This window comes from Papio anubis, chromosome 4 (assembly GCF_008728515.1).
Source record: "Papio anubis isolate 15944 chromosome 4, Panubis1.0, whole genome shotgun sequence".
In the NCBI taxonomy this organism is placed as follows: Eukaryota; Metazoa; Chordata; class Mammalia; order Primates; family Cercopithecidae; genus Papio; species Papio anubis.
Genome location: NC_044979.1, coordinates 84,544,391 through 84,563,306, shown reverse-complemented (window position 1 = coordinate 84,563,306; position 18,916 = coordinate 84,544,391). Strand labels below are relative to the sequence as shown.

The 18,916-nt window shown below is 37.6% G+C and overlaps 1 protein-coding gene and 1 long non-coding RNA gene across 14 annotated transcripts in view; one reads left to right on the top strand and one right to left on the bottom strand.

Moving 5' to 3' along the window:
- The window catches only part of DGKB (diacylglycerol kinase beta), an 808,853-nt gene that overhangs the window by 568,044 nt on the left and 221,893 nt on the right, over positions 1 to 18,916 (top strand). The window lies entirely within an intron of this gene.
- Positions 1 to 18,916, bottom strand: part of LOC103883032 — a 99,664-nt gene that overhangs the window by 26,697 nt on the left and 54,051 nt on the right. The window contains exon 4 of one of the 2 annotated variants that reach the window (XR_002520726.2): positions 1,838 to 4,548. The exons of the other annotated variant lie outside the window; for it this stretch is intronic. This is a non-coding gene — a long non-coding RNA (uncharacterized LOC103883032). Of the gene's footprint in view, positions 1 to 1,837; positions 4,549 to 18,916 lie in introns of those variants that run through there. 2 annotated transcript variants of the gene reach the window in all.

The following is an 18,916-nucleotide window of genomic DNA, read 5'->3' as shown; positions in this document are numbered from 1 at the left end:
GGCAAACTTTTTCTGTAAAGGCCAGATAATTAATTCTTAAACTTTGCAGACCAAGATGCAAAATTAAAGATATTTATGTAAATTATTACTAAAAAGAAAGAATAAATTTATACATAGTATGCATTAATAACATTAAAAATATAATATTAATTGAGTGATTTTTTTAATCATATGGTATACTAATGAGAAAGATGGTTATCTGTTTTGGGGAAATAACATTTTGCTTAATAGTGGTTCAAAATTTGTGTTCCTTGTCATCAAATCACTTACACATTCACAAGCTGTATCAAAACAGGTCTGTTTTGGCCCTCAGGTTATAATTGGCTGAGCCCTTCCCTAAAATGCTTTTGATGTAGCACAGAGCTATTTCTGTAGAAGTTTTATCTCCTATGTGAAAGAATGTTACAGAAATTCTTATTCCAAAGCTATCTTGGTGTATAGAATAAATGTCTTCTAGTCAGTTGAATGTGACTGATCAAATTCTTATTTTATTCATTGTAATTGTTTGTTATAGCCACTTTTTGTGAATGGGATTTGGAATTTCCAATAGGATTTGACCAAAATGTTTTATTCGCAACCACTCACCACTCTCCACTCTCTGAGTTTAGACAACAGCACCAAAACAGCTTCACTCAGTTAATTCATTCTGTCAATGCCACTGCATGCCCTGGTAAGACCCCAGGGACACAATTAATAAATTGTCTAAGCTTCTGCTGCAGAAACAAAATAGTAGTCTTTATTTATAATCATATATTCATTTACATATTCATTTATTTATGTTATTTTAACAATCATGTGTTGAATAGATAGTATATTCCATTCACTGATAATTATGAGGATGCAGAAATAACTTATGAATGTTTCTTAAAGTGATTATATTATATTAACTCAAATAAATAAATAAATAAATAAACAACTAGGTTCTCACTACCTTTTTGTGTTGGCAACCTTATCCAGTACTGACAACTGCCAGATAAAGGCTATAACCTTACAATCTTGAAAGGTTTTGACTGGCAAATCAAATCCTATTGATATAAAAATATTTATCTATATATGTTAGTGTTTCTCAAACATCACAATAAAAATGAAGCTAATACAGAGAAAATTTACATGCATTCATACTTCCAAATCAGTTGGTACTAAATATTTCCTGAGAAGTAAGAAATAGATACATTTTGGTATTGTCAGGTTTTGGAAAACATATGAAATTTATATTGTAAATGTACTAGGAATTATAGTTATTATGTAAATTTTCACACAATTTAAGTAAAACTTTAATAGGGACGTTCAAGTATATTCAAAGATGAAAAATCAACTCAATTTTGCAAATAAATCATTTCTATCTGATTATCATTTCATATGATTAGTAAAGTCTCTCAATATTTTATCATTCCAACCCAATTTTAGAATGAGAATACAGTGAGCATTTTGCCTTTAGCTTTATGCATGTGAACACTACTGAAGAATTAAAAGTATGAAAAGCAAGTGTCAATATATCTAAAAGACAGAGAAGAGTCCTTTGTCTTTACCATTCTTTCTTTCTTTCTTTTTTTCCTTTTTTTTTTTTTTTTTTTTCCTGAGACAGGGTCTCATTCTGTTGCCCAGGCCAGAGTTCAGTGGTGTGATAACTGCAGCCTCAACCTGCCAGGTTCAAGTGATCTTCTCACCTCAGCTTCCTAAGTAGCTGGGACTATGGGTCTATAGGCATCTGCCACCACACCGGGCTAATTTTTCTTTTTCTTTTTCTTTTCTTTTTTTTTTTTTTGTAGAGACTGGTTAAGCCATGTTGCCTAGGCTAGTCTTGCCTGGGCTCAAGCGATCCACCTGCCTCAGCCTCCCAAAATCTGGGATTACAGGCATGAGCCACCATGCCTGGCCTCCATTATCATTCAAGTCACCTTTTTCTCTCCTCCTGGGAAGAATATCAGCCATCAAATAAGATAGAGAATATGAAAGGTGATAGTGAGAAAGTTGGCTTGGCTTATGAGGAGTAAAATCTGTCACAGTCAGATTCTCGGCATAGACTTCTTCAAAATATAGCAAAACCCAAAATAGATAAAATTCTACATTTCCATGAAAAAATAATTAACTGAATTCTTAAAAGTGAATTTAATGTGGCATTAATAATTAGTAAAGTTATTATTTAATCACAAAATACCTCTAGCAAATGTAGTTAACAAATGTATCAAATTGAATACAAACTTTTAGGTTGATTTTTATTGAATTTAATTTTTCCCCATACCATTTCAAAATAATTAAGAATTATCTCTAAAACAAACTTTCTGGAAATTGAAGAGGTGAGTCCTTGAAGAAGGCAGCAGCAAAAATCTCTGCAGGACAAGTCAGCTTCATATGCTAGCTCAGTATTAGTCATTAATATAATAACTTTCATTCCTAAATGAGTATATGTTGCATACATATTCTACCTTCTAAATTCTGTTGTGACTATTTTATCTGAATAATTTATTTCCTTTTATTAATTCTGTTGTGATAATTTTACTTAAAAAAATATGAAAACGATCTCTAAATGAAATACATACCAAGACATAAGAAGAGATACCTGGGACCTTTGGAAACACGATTGTTGTTTTGTTGAAGAAATGTCTTGGATACCATGAATACCTACATTTGAAATTTTCAAGTAATCATAATTCATTTTTGTCTTTGTGGCTCTTATCAAGAAATCAACAAAATGACATAAAAATTAAGTATATAAAATAGTTCAAAATAAATTATTCCTACATTATCACTTCTTCATATGAAGCCATAATTATGAAGCCAGGATGGAATTTAAAGGATAATTTTAGCTAATCAAGTTGAAAGGCAAGGGGAAATTAATTTCTTTAAGGAATGGTTTTTTATCCAGGATTCTTATCTTCTAAAACCCTCAAAAACTGCATTGTCAAGTTGTTATTACAGTCATTATTAAATTATTCAAGTAAAATTAGTAAAAGTATGAGATTCTCCATTTGCTGACAAGGAGAGGTGGAAGCATGTTGGTTTAGTACATCAGGAAAGTTCTGAATAGTTTTTACTGTTCAGAATCACAGGAGTATTTAAATAAAAACATTCGGGAAGGACTGGTAGGAATAATGAGAGACTCTCTAGCAAATAGCCTTATGTATGTATCATAGTATACGCAGAAATGGGCAAGTAGCATTTCCTAGCTGGAAATAGCAGTAAGATACGCCTCCTCATACTCAAATTACTGCCTCACCCCCACTTAGGGTTTTTAGGCCATCTGCCAACCAGTAGAACTTTGAATTATAATTTCCCCTTCACTGTGTTGGAAGTGTTTCACTCTAAAGGGGGTTGAATGGGATGCCCTCATCCTTTAACTTTAACAAGGGCTGCTGATGGATGTAGTCCATTTGAATGTACAACAGAGAGCTGAACTAGATAACGAACTTATTATTCCTCTCAGAGGATTATAGGCTAGTCCCGAAGGAGTTCAGTAAGCCAGAGAAATCCATATCTACTGGCTAAACAATAGCCAGAAGGCTGACTAGAAATATTGATTTACTTTCTAGGCCATTTAGGCCTTAATGGCAGAGAAAAGCTGAAGTGCTGTTTACTTTTCTGCCAGAATCGACCAAACAACCAGTCCATTTTTTACAGGTTTTTGATTGATTTCGCTTAGAGGAATTAGAGGTGATTTATTTTTAAGCTGAAAGCAACTTGTAAATATCTTCAACAGCACAGGTTCCCTGAGAGGAAATGTTAAGTGGAAATACTTATTGAGAAAGACTTTGTTGCAAATCAATGGGAACAGGTACCATGGCTCGCTGTGAGCCGTCAGGTGTCAGACACCCTTTCCAGAGCCCTGTCAGGACTATAATCTCATCCCTTCAGCTACTCTCCTTTTGAAAGCTCTCAAGTTCACCAAGCTTGAATAAATTTAATCGCCTGACTGAATTTCAGCCAGATGCACCCTGCTGACTTTCAAAGGGTCCTAGATGGGACAACATAATGGTGTGCAAGGCTCACATGGAGCATTTTCTATGTTTGATGGGTGAAAACAGTAATTTATCACACAAGTGGCAATTTTCCGTGATTCCTCGGTCCCACACACAGAAAATGTGGAACTTCAACAAAGGAATAAAGCAGACACACAAAAGAGGCCTCATCTGAAATGCTGCCATATTAGTCTGACTTTTCAAAATACATCAACTCTTAAATCAGTGATAATATTGAAAGCTATACCTCAGCAATAGCAGCAAAAAAATGATTTGTAATCTATTGTTCAAGCTGGCAAGGTTTGAGGAGGCTATCATGAAAGGGCAGTGAGTGTTTTAAATGATCGTTCCAAGAGTGCTTGTCTTCATGCTTAGAATGAGTTAACAAAGGGGTAAAGGACAGCACTTGGAATTCTATATAAAGGCTCTCTGTTCCAGGTTGGCAGGAGAGAGACAGAAGTAGTTCAACAAGCTTCTGATTTTGTCTCTGTGCTCTTTCCTCAGTTGTCACCACCACATCCACTATCTTGTAAATGTTTCTTGAAATGGTGCTGCTTGGGAGACTTGTCAGTGTTATTTTTTCTCCATCTTCCTGAAAGAATTTTTAAAAGTCTATTATCAATAGAAGTTAATTTTTGAACTTTGGAATTTACTAATTAACTTATTCTTACAATTTTAAAAGATATACCATCAATCATCATTTTTCATAAGAATTTCTCTTCCTCAATAAAAGCATACTTACTGTAGAAAATGTAGACAATACGTAAAATTTTAAGTGTTGAAAAGATGACTTATAAACTCCTCAGACTAGAATCAGCACTGTTGTCTTCTCAGTATTTTTAATTTGTCTTTTTTTCTTAGATATATATTTTATATATAATATATATCCACATATACAAACACACACCTATATACATATATATTTAAATATATATACACTTAAATATATGTGTATATTTAAATGTGTATATATATTTAAATGAATATATGTATATATTTGCTTAATATTTTTTAAAATGGAACAACTGCATATGTACTTTTTTTTGGCTTAACATTATTTCAGGATCATTTACCAAATCTGCAGATTTTTTTTTTTTTTCCCCAAGTATGGCACCACCATTTTCTAGCAGTGAGAGATTGGAAAGGACACCTCACGTCTGTAATCCCAGCACTTTGGGAGGCCAAGGCGAGTGGATCATGAGGTCAGGAGTTCAAGACCAGCCTAGCCAAGATGGTGAAACCCCATATTTACTAAAAATACAAAAATTAGCCGGGCGTGGTGGCAGGTGCCTGTAATCCTAGCTACTTGGGAGGCTGAGGCAGGAGAATCTCTTGAACCTGGGGAGAGAGGTTGCAGTGAGCCAAGATGGCGCCACTGCACTCCAGCCTGGGCGACAGAGTGAAACTCTGTCTCAAAAAAAAAAAGGACATTTCAACTGATGATACCTGTACTAACCTATAAAACGGGAATAATAGTAGACTCCACACCTTATAAGATTACTGAGACAATAAAAATGTAAAAAAGGAAAAAAAGTAACAAGAATGGCAACCCATCATTTAAGTTTATAGCTCTAAACTGTTTTACATGAGGCTAGGCATGATGGCTCACACCTGTAATCTCAGCACTTTGGGAGGCTGAGGCGGGAAGATCTCCTAAGCCCAGTAATTCAAGACCAGGCTGGGCAGCATAGTGAGACCCTGTCTCTACAGAAAACAAACAAAACAATCTGAGCATGTTGGCACAGACCTATACTCCCAGCTACTCTGAAGGCTTAGGTGGGAGGATTGCTTGAGCCCAGGAAATTGAGGCTTCAGTGAACCTAGATTACACCATTGCACTCCAGCCTGGGCAACAGAATGAGAACCTGTCTTTGTTGCTGTTGTTGTTGTTGTTGTTGTTGAGACGGAGTCTCACTCTGTCACCAGGCTGGTATGCAATGGTGTAGTCTCGGTTCATTGCAACCTCTGACTCCCTGGTTCAAGCGATTCTCCTGCCTCAACCTCCTGAGGAACTGGGATTACAGGCACACGCCACCGTGCCTGGCTAATTTTTGTATTTTTAGTAGAGACAGAGTTTTTCCATGTTGGTCAGGCTGGTCTTCATCTCCTGACCTCATGACCCGCCCACCTCGGCCTCACAAAGTGCTGGGATTACAGGCATGAGCCACCGTGCCCAGCCGAGATCCTGTCTTTAAATAAATAAATAATCAAAACAAACAAACAAAACTGTTTTACATGAGTCTCACATATATTGTACTTTCACAATAATTAGCTCCCTGCCTGCTTTAGACATCTATTAATAAAAATAGCAAGTACCATTTAGTACTTAATATTTTAACTATTTTAACAGTCATTAAAATAACAAGTATCATTTAAAGAAATCATAACTGAGAAAGAAGGCTTCTACTAGATAATTTTAAAAGAATAAACTTAAAAACTACTTTAATTGATGTAAATAATGTTTCTCTTTCCTTTTTCCTCATCTTTTGTCCTTCTGCAACCCACCCTCAGAATATTTGATCATTTAGAAGAGGCCAAGCCTCCCCAGAGAGTTGTTCCTGAATATGCTGATAAACTTAAAAGACCATTTTGCTAGAGATCATCGGAGGGAGAGTTATCTACAGCTTCACTGTAATTACTGTAGACTGAGGGCAGCGGTAATTTATGGGCTGACAATTTTCACTTTCTTACTCACTCATCTCTTGCATTTCACTAAAATCTGTGCAACTATTTCAGCAACTGGCACATGGTTGTGTCATATTCCTGTGGCAAAAATTACCTTATCACCACAGGTCTTTCTTGATGAATGAGGTTGCTTAATAAGAAGAGAGTTATACATACGTGATGCAGGAGTCACATGTTAGGGCAAAGGGCCACAGGCAGCCTAGATTTTCTAAGTGTGGAGGTGTGAGACAACTCATTTTTATTTTCATTCTGAGAATTTAAATGGAGATACTTGCTAAGAAAAAGTATGAAGTTCAAAGAAATTTTTTAAAAATCATATCTGAAAGTGAAATACATCAGTAAAGAAAACAACAGCTGTTATCATGGAGCTGAACTGGATTTGAAAACGCTAGCTTAAAACAATGATTATAAATGCAATACCGCATCATTACATTAGAAGCTTCCAGGCGTACAGCACTAGCTCAAGGCAACATTTCCCACATGGCATGTGAAATTATCTTTTCAAAATATATTAAAGTTTCTATATTCAAATAAGTTCAAACAAGTCCCACAACCCTTACTTTTGGAAATTCACAAGTAACATAACATTTTAAAGGCTCTACGATGGTTTAAACCTTAGTTTTCACTTCACTGAAATTTAGCATTTTCTTACACTTGAATGAAGGCAACAAGCTATAGTAATATTATCAGTACTTGTGACTTTGTCCCCCCAAAAAATGACAGATGTTTTCTTTTTTTTTTTTTTTTTTTTGAGACAGAGTCTCGCTCTGCCGCCCAGGCTGGAGTGCAGTGGCTGGATCTCAGCTCACTGCAAGCTCCGCCTCCCGGGTTCACGCCATTCTCCTGCCTCAGCCTCCCGAGTAGCTGGGACTACAGGCGCCCGCCACCTCGCCCAGCTAGTTTTTTGTATTTTTAAAGTAGAGACGGGGTTTCACCGTGTCAGCCAGAATGGTCTCGATCTCCTGACCTCGTGATTCGCCCGTCTCGGCCTCCCAAAGTGCTGGGATTACAGGCGTGAGCCACCGCGTCCAGCCAGATGTTTTCATATCACATCACAGATACTGAAGCTGTCTTGAAATATTCTTTATACTCACTACTATTTTATGTTTTTCTTTCAGAATTTTTTTTTTATTATTATACTTTAAGTTCTAGGGTACATGTGCACAACGTGCAAGTTTGTTACATATGTATACATGTGCCATGTTGGTGTACTGCACCCATTAACTCATCATTTACATTAGGTATATCTCCTAATTCTACCCCTCCCCACTACCCCTTCCCCACAATAGGCCCTGGTGTGTGATGTTCCCCTTCCTGTGTCCAAGTGATCTCATTGTTCAATTCCCACCTATGAGTGAGAACACACAGTGTTTGGATTTCTGTTCTTGCGATAGTTTGCTGAGAATGATGGTTTCCAGGTGCATCCATGTCCCTACAAAGGACACGAACTCATCCAGCACCTGTTGTTTCCTAATTTTTTAATGATCATCATTCTAACTGGTGTGAGATGGTATCTCATTGTGGTTTTGATTTGCATTTCTCTGATGGCGAGAGATGATGAGCATTTTTTCATGTGTCTGTTGGCTGTATGAATGTCTTCTTTTGAGAATTGTCTGTTCATATACATTGCCCACTTTTTGATGGGTTTTTTTTTCTTGTAAATTTGTTTGAGTTCTTCGTAGGTTCTGGATATTAGCTCTTTGTCAGATGAGTAGATTGCAAAAATTTTCTCCCATTCTGTAGGTTGCCTGTTCACTCTGATGGTAGTTTCTTTTGCTGTGCAGAAACTCTTTAGTTTACTTAGATCTCATTTGTCAATTTTGGATTTTGTTACCATTGCTTTTGGTGATTTAGACATGAAGTCCTTGCCCATGCCTATGTCCTGAATGGTATTACCTAGGTTTTCTTCTAGGGTTTTTATGGTTTTAGGTCTAACATTTAAGTCTATAATCCATCTTGAATTAATTTTTGTATAAGGAGTAAGGAAAGGATCCAGTTTCAGCTTTCTACTTATGGCTAGCCAATTTTCCCAGCACCATTTATTAAATAGGGAATCCTTTCCCCATTTCTTGTTTTTCTCAGGTTTGTCAAAGATCAGATGGTTGTAGATGGGTGGTGTTATTTCTGAGGGCTCTGTTCTGTTCCATTGGTCTGTATCTCTGTTTTGGTACCAGTACCATGCTGTTTTGGTTACTGTAGTCTTGTAGTATAGTTTGAAGTCAGGTAGTGTGATGCCTCCAGCTTCGTTCTTTTGGCTTAGGATTGTCTTGGCAATGTGGTGTCTTTTTTGGTTCCATATGAACTTTAAAGCAGTTTTTTTCCAATTCTGTGAAGAAAGTCATTGGTAGCTTAATGGGGATGGCATTGAATCTGTAAATAACCTTGGGCAGTATGGCCATTTTCACAATATTGATTCTTTCTATCCATGAGCATGGAATGTTCATCCATTTGTTTGTGTCCTCCTTTATTTCACTGAGCAGTGGTTTGTAGTTCTCCTTGAAGAGGTCCTTTACATCCCTTGTAAGTTGGATTCCTAGGTATTTTATTCTCTTTGAAGCTATTGTGATTTGGCTCGCTGTTTGTCTGTTACTGGTGTATAAGAATGCTTGTGATTTTTGCACATTGATTTTATATCCTGAGACACTGCTGAAGTTGCTTATCAGCTGAAGGAGATTTTGGGCTGAGATGAGGGGTTTTCTAAATATACAATCACGTTATCTGCAAACAGGGACAATTTGACTTCTTCTTTTCCTAACTGAATACCCTTTATTTCAGGCTAGGCCTGATTGCCCTAGCCAGAACTTCCAACATTATGTTGAATAGGAGTGGTGAGAGAGGGCATCCCTGTCTTGTGCCAGTTTTCAAAGGGAATGCTTCCAGTTTTTGCTCATTCAGTATGATATTGGCTGTGGGTTTGTCATAAATAGCTCTTATTATTTTGAGATACGTTCCATCAATACCTAGTTTATTGAAAGTTTTTAGCATGAAGGACTGTTGAATTTTGTCAGAGGCCTTCTCTGCATCTATTGAGATAATCATGTGTTTTTTGTCTTTGGTTCTGTTTATATGCTGGATTACGTTTATTGATTTGTGTATGATGAACCAGCCTTGCATCCCAGGGATGAAGCCCACTAGATCATGGTGGATAAGCTTTTTGATGTGCTGCTGGATTCGGTTTGCCAGTATTTTATTAAGGATTATTGCATAGATGTTCATCAGGGATATTGGTCTAAAATTCTCTTTTTCTGTTGCATCTCTGCCAGGCTTTGGTATCAGGATGATGTTGGCCTCGTAAAATGAGTTAGGGAGGATTCCCTCTTTTTCTATTGATTGGGATCGTTTCAGAAGGAATGGTACCAACTCTTCCTTGTACCTCTGGTAGAATTCGGCTGTGAATCCATCTGGTCCTGGACTTTTTTTGGTTTGTAGGCTATTAATTATTGCCTCAATTTCAGAGCCTGCTATTGGTCTATTCAGGGATTCAACTTCTTCCTGGTTTAGTCTTGGGAGAGTGTAAGTGTCCAGGAAATTATCCATTTCTTCTAGGTTTTCTAGTTTATTTGCATAGACGTGTTTATAGTATTCTCTGATGGTGGTTTGTATTTCTGTGGGGTTAGTGGTGATATCCCCTTTATCATTCTTTATTGCATCTATTTGATTCTTCTCTCTTTTCTTCTTTATTAGTCTTGCTAGTGGTCTATCAATTTTGTTGATCTTTTCAAAAAAACAGCTCCTGGATTCACTGATGTTTTGGAGGGTTTTTTTGTCTCTATCTCCTTCAGTTCTGCTCTGATCTTAGTTATTTCTTGCCTTCTGCTAGCTTTTGAATGTGTTTGCTCTTGCTTCTCTAGTTCTTTTAATTGTGATGTTAGGGCATCAATTTTAGATCTTTCCTGCTTTCTCTTGTGGGCATTTAGTGCTATAAATTTCCCTCTACACACTGCTTTAAATGTGTCCCAGAGATTCTGGTATGTTGCATCTTTGTTCTCATTGGTTTCAAAGAACGTCTTTATTTCTGCCTTCATTTCGTTATGTACCCAGTAGTCATTCAGGAGCAGGTTGTTCAGTTTCCATGTAGTTGAGTAGTTTTGATTGAGTTTCTTAGTCCTGAGTTTGACTGCACTGTGGTCTGAGAGATAGTTTGTTATAATTTCTGTTCTTTTACATTTGCTGAAGAGTGCTTTACTTCCAACTATGTGGTCAATTTTGGAATAAGTGTGATGTGGTGCTGAGAAGAATGTATATTCTGTTGCTTTGGGGTGGAGAGTTCTGTAGATATCTATTAGGTCCGCTTGGTGCAGAGTTGAGTTCAGTTCCTGGATATCCTTGTTAACTTTCTGTCTTGTTGATTTTTCTAATGTTGACAGCGGGTTGTTAAAGTCTCCCATTATTATTGTACGGGAGTCTAAGTCTCTTTGTAAGTCTCTAAGGACATGCTTTATGAATCTGGGTGCTCCTGTATTGGTTGCATATATATTTAGGATAGTTAGCTCTTCTTGTTGAATTGATCACTTTATCATTATGTAATGGCCTTGTCTCTTTTGATCTTTGATGGTTTAAAGTCTGTTTTATCAGAGACTAGGACTGCAACCCCTGCTTTTTTGTTGTTGTTGTTTTCCATTTGCTTGGTAGATCTTCCTCCATTCCTTTATTTTGGGTCTATGTGTGTCTCTGCATGTGAGATGGGTCTCCTGAATATAGTAAACTGATGGGTTTTGACTCTTTATCCAATTTTCCAGTCTATGTCTTTTAATTGGACCATTTAGTCCATTTACATTTAAGGTTAATATTGTTATGTGTGAACTTGATCCTGTCATTATGAAATTAGCTAGTTGTTTTGCTCATTAGTTGATGCAGTTTCTTCCTAGCATCGATAGACTTCACATTTTGGCATGTTTTTGCAATGGCTGGTACCTGTTGTTCCCTTCCATGTTTAGTGCTTCCTTTATGATCTCTTGTAGGGCAGGCCTGGTGGTGACAAAATCTCTTAAGCATTTGCTTGTCTGTAAAGAATTTTATTTCTCTTTCACTTATGAAACTTAGTTTGGCTGGATATGAAATTCTGGGTTGAAAATTCTTTTCTTCAAGAATGTTAAATATTGGCCCCACTCTCTTCTGGCTTGTAGAGTTTCTGCCAAGAGATCTGCTGTTAGTCTGATGGGCTTCTCTTTGTGGGTAACCCGACCTTTCTCTCTGGCTGCCCTTAACATGTTTTCCTTCATTTCAACTTTGGTGACTCTGACAAGTATGTGTCTTGGAGTTGCTCTTCTCGAGGAGTATCTTTGTGGCATTCTCTGTATTTCCTGAATTTGAATGTTGGCCTGCCTTACTAAGTTGGGGAAGTTCTCCTGGATGCTATCCTGCAGAGTGTTTTCCAACTTGGTTCCATTTTCCCCGTCACTTTCTCGCACACCAATCAGACATAGATTTGGTCTTTTCACATAATCCCGTATTTCTTGGAGGCTTTGTTCATTTTTTTTTACTCTTTTTTCTCTACACTTCTCACTTCATTTCATTCATTTGATCTTCAATTACTGATACTCTTTACTCCAGTTGATCGAGTCGGTTACTGAAGCTTGTGCATTTGTCACGTAGTTCTCGTGTCATGGTTTTCATCTCTGTCAGTTCTTTTAAGTCCTTCTCTGCATTGATTATTCTAGTTATCCAATCATCCTTTCTTTTTTCAAGGTTTTTAGTTTCTTTGTGCTGGTTAAGTAGTTCCACCTTTAGCTCTGAGAAGTTTGATTGACTGAAGCCTTCTTCTCTCAACTTGTCAAAGTCATTCTCCGTCCAGCTTTGTTCCATTGCTGGCGATGAGCTGCGTTCCTTTGGAAGGGGAGATGTGCTCTGATTTTTTGAATTTCCAGCTTTTCTGCACTGCTTTTTCCCCATCTTTATGGTTTTATCTGCCTTTGGTCTTTGATGATGGTGATGTACTGATGGGGTTTTGGTGTGGTGTCCCTTCTGTTTGTTAGTTTTCCTTCTAACAGTCAGGACCCTCAGCTACAGGTCTGTTGGAGTTTGCTTGGGTATCAGCAGCAGAGGCTGCAGAAGAGTAGAATATTGTTGAACAGTGAGTGTTGCTGTTTGATTCTTGCTCTGAAAGCTTCGTCTCAGGGGTGTACCCAGCCATGTGAGGTGTGAGGTGATGGTCTACACCTAGTAGGGGATGTCTCCCAGTTAGGCTACTCAGGGGTCAGGGACCCACTTGAGCAGGCAGTCTTTCCATTCTCAGATCTCAACCTCTGTGCTGGGAGAACCACTGCTCTCTTCAAAGCTATCAGACAGGGACTTTTACATCTGCAGAGGTTTCTGCTTTTTGTTTAGCTATGCCCTGTCCCCAGAGGTGGAGTCTACAGAGGCAGGCCTCCTTGAGCTGCGGCGGGCTCCACCCAATTCGAGCTTCCTGGTGGCTTTATTTACCTACTTAAGCCTCAGCAATGGTGGGTGCCCCTCCCCCAGCCTTACCCCTGCCTTGCAGTTAGATCTCAGACTGCTGTGCTAGCAATAAGGGAGCTTCCGTGGGCATGGGACCCTCCGGGCCTGGTGTGGGATATAATCTCCTGCTGTGCCGTTTGCTAAGACCCTTGGTAAAGTGCAGTATTAGGGTGGGAGTTACCTGATTTTCCAGGTGTTGTGTGTCTCAATTTCCCTCGGCTAGGAAAAGGAATTCCCTACCCCCTTGCACTTCCCAGGTGAGACGATGCCTCACCCTGCTTCAGCTCTCACTGGTCGGGCTGCACCCATGGACCAGCACCAACTGTCCGACATGCCCCAGTGAGATGAACCCGGTACCTCAGTTGAAAATGCAGAAATCACCCATCTGCTGTGTCACTTGCACTGGGAACTGGAGGCTGGAGTTGTTCCTATTCGGCCATCTTGGGCGCCCCCCTCACTACTATTTTAAAAGTATGGTAGTTAGGAGACCTACTGCTAGCTCTTATTATTTAATGTGATAATAAAGAGATACTTAAATTCATATATCACCAATTTATTTTTATGTTTTGTTAATTACACTTCAATACAATTTATTTCCTTTGATACCCTAAAAATTTTGCTTTATGTATTTAATCACATTAATTTGAGAAGGGATCTGTGATTGCCAACGTGGTTTATTACACACAGAAAAAAGTGGGTAAAAACACTTGCTATAATTAAACGTATTAACCTCTGCAAAAGCTAGTAATCTCCAAACTCATATACTTAGGAATTATTTTATTTTTCACTCTGAGAATCATGTTTGAATAAGTCATCCATGAAACACAAGATTCTGCCATGATTGCTTCTCCTCTGACCTAGTACATCTTCCCTGGAACTAGTCTACAAATAGCAGCCTCATCAGGTTTCACATCTCTAGAGTTCCTAGGTTTCTTCACCACCAGTGTTCTGAGTGCCATTAATATCCAGGAGGTAAACAGTGAACCTCCAAGATGATGATATTGTGAGTGTTCTTCCTCTAGTTCTTTTGTCCATGGAATTCATTTTTCTCTCTCAGAACACAACTCAGGAGTTAGCATACAGCATGCGTGACATTGTGTGTGAAACACTGCGTCAGCCCATTTGAAGTTATTAATGATAAACTTTGAGCTACTAATTCAGGTAAAAATGGTGTTTTCATTTAGAGAATAAAAACAAGGAAGGAATACAGCAAAATCTCCACCACCAAGAAAGAATGCCACAATTATTTTACCTTTAAGGAAAGTGATTTCTCCTTTTGATTATTGACAACTACCTATTCAGTCTTATGGAGTTCTCACTTACCATAGAGTTTCTCAGTCTTAGCACTAGTGACTTTTGTGCCAGATAGTTCCTTGTGTTGAGTGGCAGTCCTGTGCATTGTAGGATGTTTAGCAGCACCCCTGACCTCCACCCATTGAATGCCAGTGGCAGTCACCTCCCAACCCCAACTTCTGACAACTAAAAAGGTCTCTACATATTACCAGATGTCTCTGGCAGACACAATTGACCCCGGTTGAGAACCACTGAGGTAAAGCTTTAGTCTGTGTTAGGAAGGAATTTGCCATTCTTTAGGAACATCAGAGTCAAGTTAAAAACTGATTAATCTGCTATATAATTAAATAACTATTAAGCAACTTTTCAGGTGAGTTCTGTGGGCCCTAACTTCTAAATATGAGGGAAATTCACTGTGTCCTGTATTTTGTTTTGCCTATGCCAGGGATAAGCAAACATTGTCTGTATGAATCCAGATAATAAACACGTTGGGTTTAGTGGTGGGGGTGTCTAATGCAACTACTAGGTTCTGCTGATACAGAGTGAAAGCAGCCACTAAAAATACGTAAACATATGAGAGTAACTGTGTTTCAAAAAAACTTTATTTACAAAAAAGGAAGTCAAAACAAACTTGGTCTGTAAGCTGTATTTTGCCAATCCTTGCCCTAAATATTACATAATAATTTTAGGTCCAGAATTTTAAAAATGCTAAGGTAGAAAAAGTTATTTATTTGATATATGTTTAACTAACCGATCATTAAACCACACTGATTTTCAAATTTATCATTGTCTTATCTAAAAATTTACTTACATAAATTAAATTAGATTGGACTGTTCCTCAAATATGCTAACATTTGGTATCATGTGCCTAAAATTAAGGTAGGAATGACTAAGTGTGTTGTTACTGAATGCTGGTCGGTACGTACCTCATCTTCAAAAGCCTTTCAGTCCATGATTAATGATGACCAAAGTACAGTCAATCTTGTTCCTCATAAGCACACTACATGCTTTATTAAAACATCAGTATGAATGCCAATTAACATGTCGTCTGTTGACAGGCTATGCCAAATGACACCGCTTAATAGCCACGCTCTCTTTCTCCCTTACCATTAGAACCCAGATTTTAATTCCAGGATGATAATGCATTCAGCTAAAAGATAACACCTTCCAGCCTCTTCTGAAATTTTGTGTGGCCACATAACTAAGTTTTGGTCTATAAGACATATGCAAAAATATTGTGTGAGACCTTCAGGACAAATGCTTAAAGAAAGGTGACTCAGTTAGGAAGGAGCCTCCTTTTGTTCTCGTTAGTTTCTTCATTCTACTGGCCTGGTACATTGATATGTGGGCTGGAGCCAAAGTAACCACTTTGGATCATGAGGTTAGAAACCACACATTGAAGATGGCAGAGCAGAAAGACAGGAATCTGGGCCCCTGATGTCACTGGACAGCCAACATATAAGACTACACACCTCCTGATTTATTCTAAGTGAAAAAATAATAGACCTCTGTTTTCTTTAAGCTAAAATGATTTGGACTTTATGATATATGCTGCAAAATATGATCATAATTGATTGAAATACTCTACAAGTTTAAAATTGATTCTAAATATCATTTGATGCAAGTCAAGTTTACCTAGGAAACACTGAATTTCTTAGGTATTGCTTTAGGAACTGGTCTACCTCAGATATAACCAGGCATCAGTTCCCCCAAAAAAGATGTGGAGAGACAAGAAATGATATTTAGAGACCCTGTGATCTCCTCAGATGTTCTTTCCTGAGAGTAAAACAATCCATTTTAAACAGGAGATCTTACTGAAAATAGAAAAATAAAAAGCAGTATTCCAGTTGAACCTTGTTTTTTACCACAGGTCTTTCACTACCACAGTGTACTCCAAAAGAAAAGGAGAAGGAAGTTCTTATTCAAAACTGTCAAAATATTACCATATTGTCAGTAAAAACAGGGATGAGGTTATCCCATTTCTTGCCTGGACACCACATTTTTATCATATTTTTATCCTTTTCTTAATTTCCTAAAGGATCCCTTCTGGCCCCTTCCTCACCCTCTGTTCCACTGTTGCTGTCCACTGGGCACCATTGCTGCTGCACAGTTCACTCTGGCTGAGGGTCACCACCATGGGCCATTCAGAGATTCAGAGATATTGTCCTAGTCACATCTATTCTTCAAGCACTCTCTGTTATTTCTCCCCAATCTAGAATTACAAAAGGAAACCCAAGGGAGTAAAAACATAAGCTTTATGTTCCTTCATATCATAAATACTCCTCTCTTAAAAGTTATCTGTTGGGTTCTCCAAATGTTCAATTTCCTATGAGTTGCTATTCTGGTCCTTAATAAATCAGTAAATTTTCTAAGCTGGTTATACCTATCAATAGCAATGTCTAAAGATTACCCCTGTGAATAGGATCAAGTGTTTTCCTTCCATAAGGCAAACTATAGTTTTACGAACTTAAGGATATGTGTGTGTGTGTGTGTATGTGTGTTTTGTGTATGTGTGTGTATAGGCATGCACATATGTAAGCACTGAAAAGATTATGAGCAACAGATAATGGGAAATGCAAAAAAACTACGTATTTGAGTGAATAGAGAGGAATCTTCCTCTCTATAGGTTGTATGTGGCTTGTTGAATAATCCTTTGGTGGACAAAAAAAATGCCACAACGTATCTGTGCACAAGGGCTCGGCTCTACTTATTATGGATAAGAAATTCATGGCAGGCATATCCCCAGTCTCCTCTTCTAATTGTGCTCTTTCCTACTGCATCTACATGCAACTCCTTGGTCCCTCCTGACAGGACTATTCAGAAAGCTGCTACCAGCCTATCAGAGGTGAAACCTGAAACAAAAACTATTTGTAGTTTAGACTTAATTGTTTTGTGTAAATACAAAGGAACTTGAATTCATGTCCGATGCATACCTCAGACTCCAGAAAGAAGTCATACTCACAAAACAAAAATATTTTATTATGATAAAAACTTTGCAGAATCAAGAACTAGAGCTCTGAGTTTGGGTGCTATTCCTCCTTAAGTACAGATGGAAACTGAAACTGTAGCAAATATCATTACTATTCCTCTGGGACCAATATAGTTTAAGAAAACTTTTGTGATTTTTGATTAGAGTGTGGCAAGAAACAGGAGGAAGCTGAGCACAGTGGCCTACACCTGTAGTTCCAGCTGCTGGAGAAGCTGAGGCAGGTGGATGCACTTGAGCCCAGCAATGCAAGGCTGCAGTTCACTATGATCATGCCTGTGGATAGCCACTGCACTCCAGCCTGGTCATCTCTAAAGAAAATAAACAAAACAAGAGGAAATTGGGGAAGACAACTATTTCTACCCTCCCTTTAGTCAACAGATTTCACAGGAATGCTTTCCGTTAGTAAGATTCGTTAGTAAGATCACTCTACTCCTGTAATGTCATTTACTCATCTCTAAAATGTGTATACACATTATTCCTACCTCAAAGAATTATCTGAATTAAAAAAAAAATAGTACATGCCAAGCTGTTTGCATGATATCCAACACACAGAGGACATTGAGTAAGCATTCAATAAGCTCGTTCTTCAAATTATCATCTCAGGCCTACACCTGAAATTGTCAGGACCTGGAGCAAAAGTACAAATGGAGGTCCACATAGTACATTCCAATATATTTTAAAAATTTTAAATCACACTGACATACTTGCTTATTGGAATTAAATAAAAGAGGCTCCACCTTATTATGACAACATTGAAGGCCAGGTTTCAACACTGGAGTTTCTCACCTAGAGATGACAGCACAGAGAGAACGAGCCCCTGAGCTCTCAGCCAATGGCCTTCTCTCTTATTTTCCCACCCACAGCTCCATCACACACCATGAGGAGCCTTCCTTCCAACTACAGGGTGCCCCGGTCAATACATATCTTCTGCATGTAGTAGTTCTTTACTTTGAAGAATTTGTTGGACTTAATCTTCCTATTTTAAAGTTCTTAACCTTAATTACATCTGCATAGTTCCTTTTGCCATGTACCAAAACATAATCACAAATTTCAGGGATTGGGTATTGGTAGTTGTTCTGCCTAACACAATGTCTGTAGAATTAAAATACAGTCCATATGCTTTGATTGCTAAGGAAATAAGAAATCAAGTTAGAAAGAAAAATTGGAAAAAATATATACTATTACAGCATAATTCTTTGTACTCAACAGACCCTCAGAAAAATATATTTAATCAATGTGTGATGAAAGCAATGAATACTCCTTATTTTTAAATTTGTTTTCTAATAATCACAAAATAAAATATTTAAAGTTAATAAGAATAACACTATGTTGTGATAATTAACCACATAATTATATATTGGGATGATGTGCAGAGCTGGTGTATATCCCATTTGAACACATAAAGCAAAATGAAAACAATATGAGTGATATTTATTTTCTATGCTAAAGGGAACTTTTGCCAAAACAGTAAAACAGTATGATTATTTAACTGTATTTTTAAAGCACTGTGGTATTGTTTATAAAACTTACATTAAGAAGAATTTTATTTTCTTTA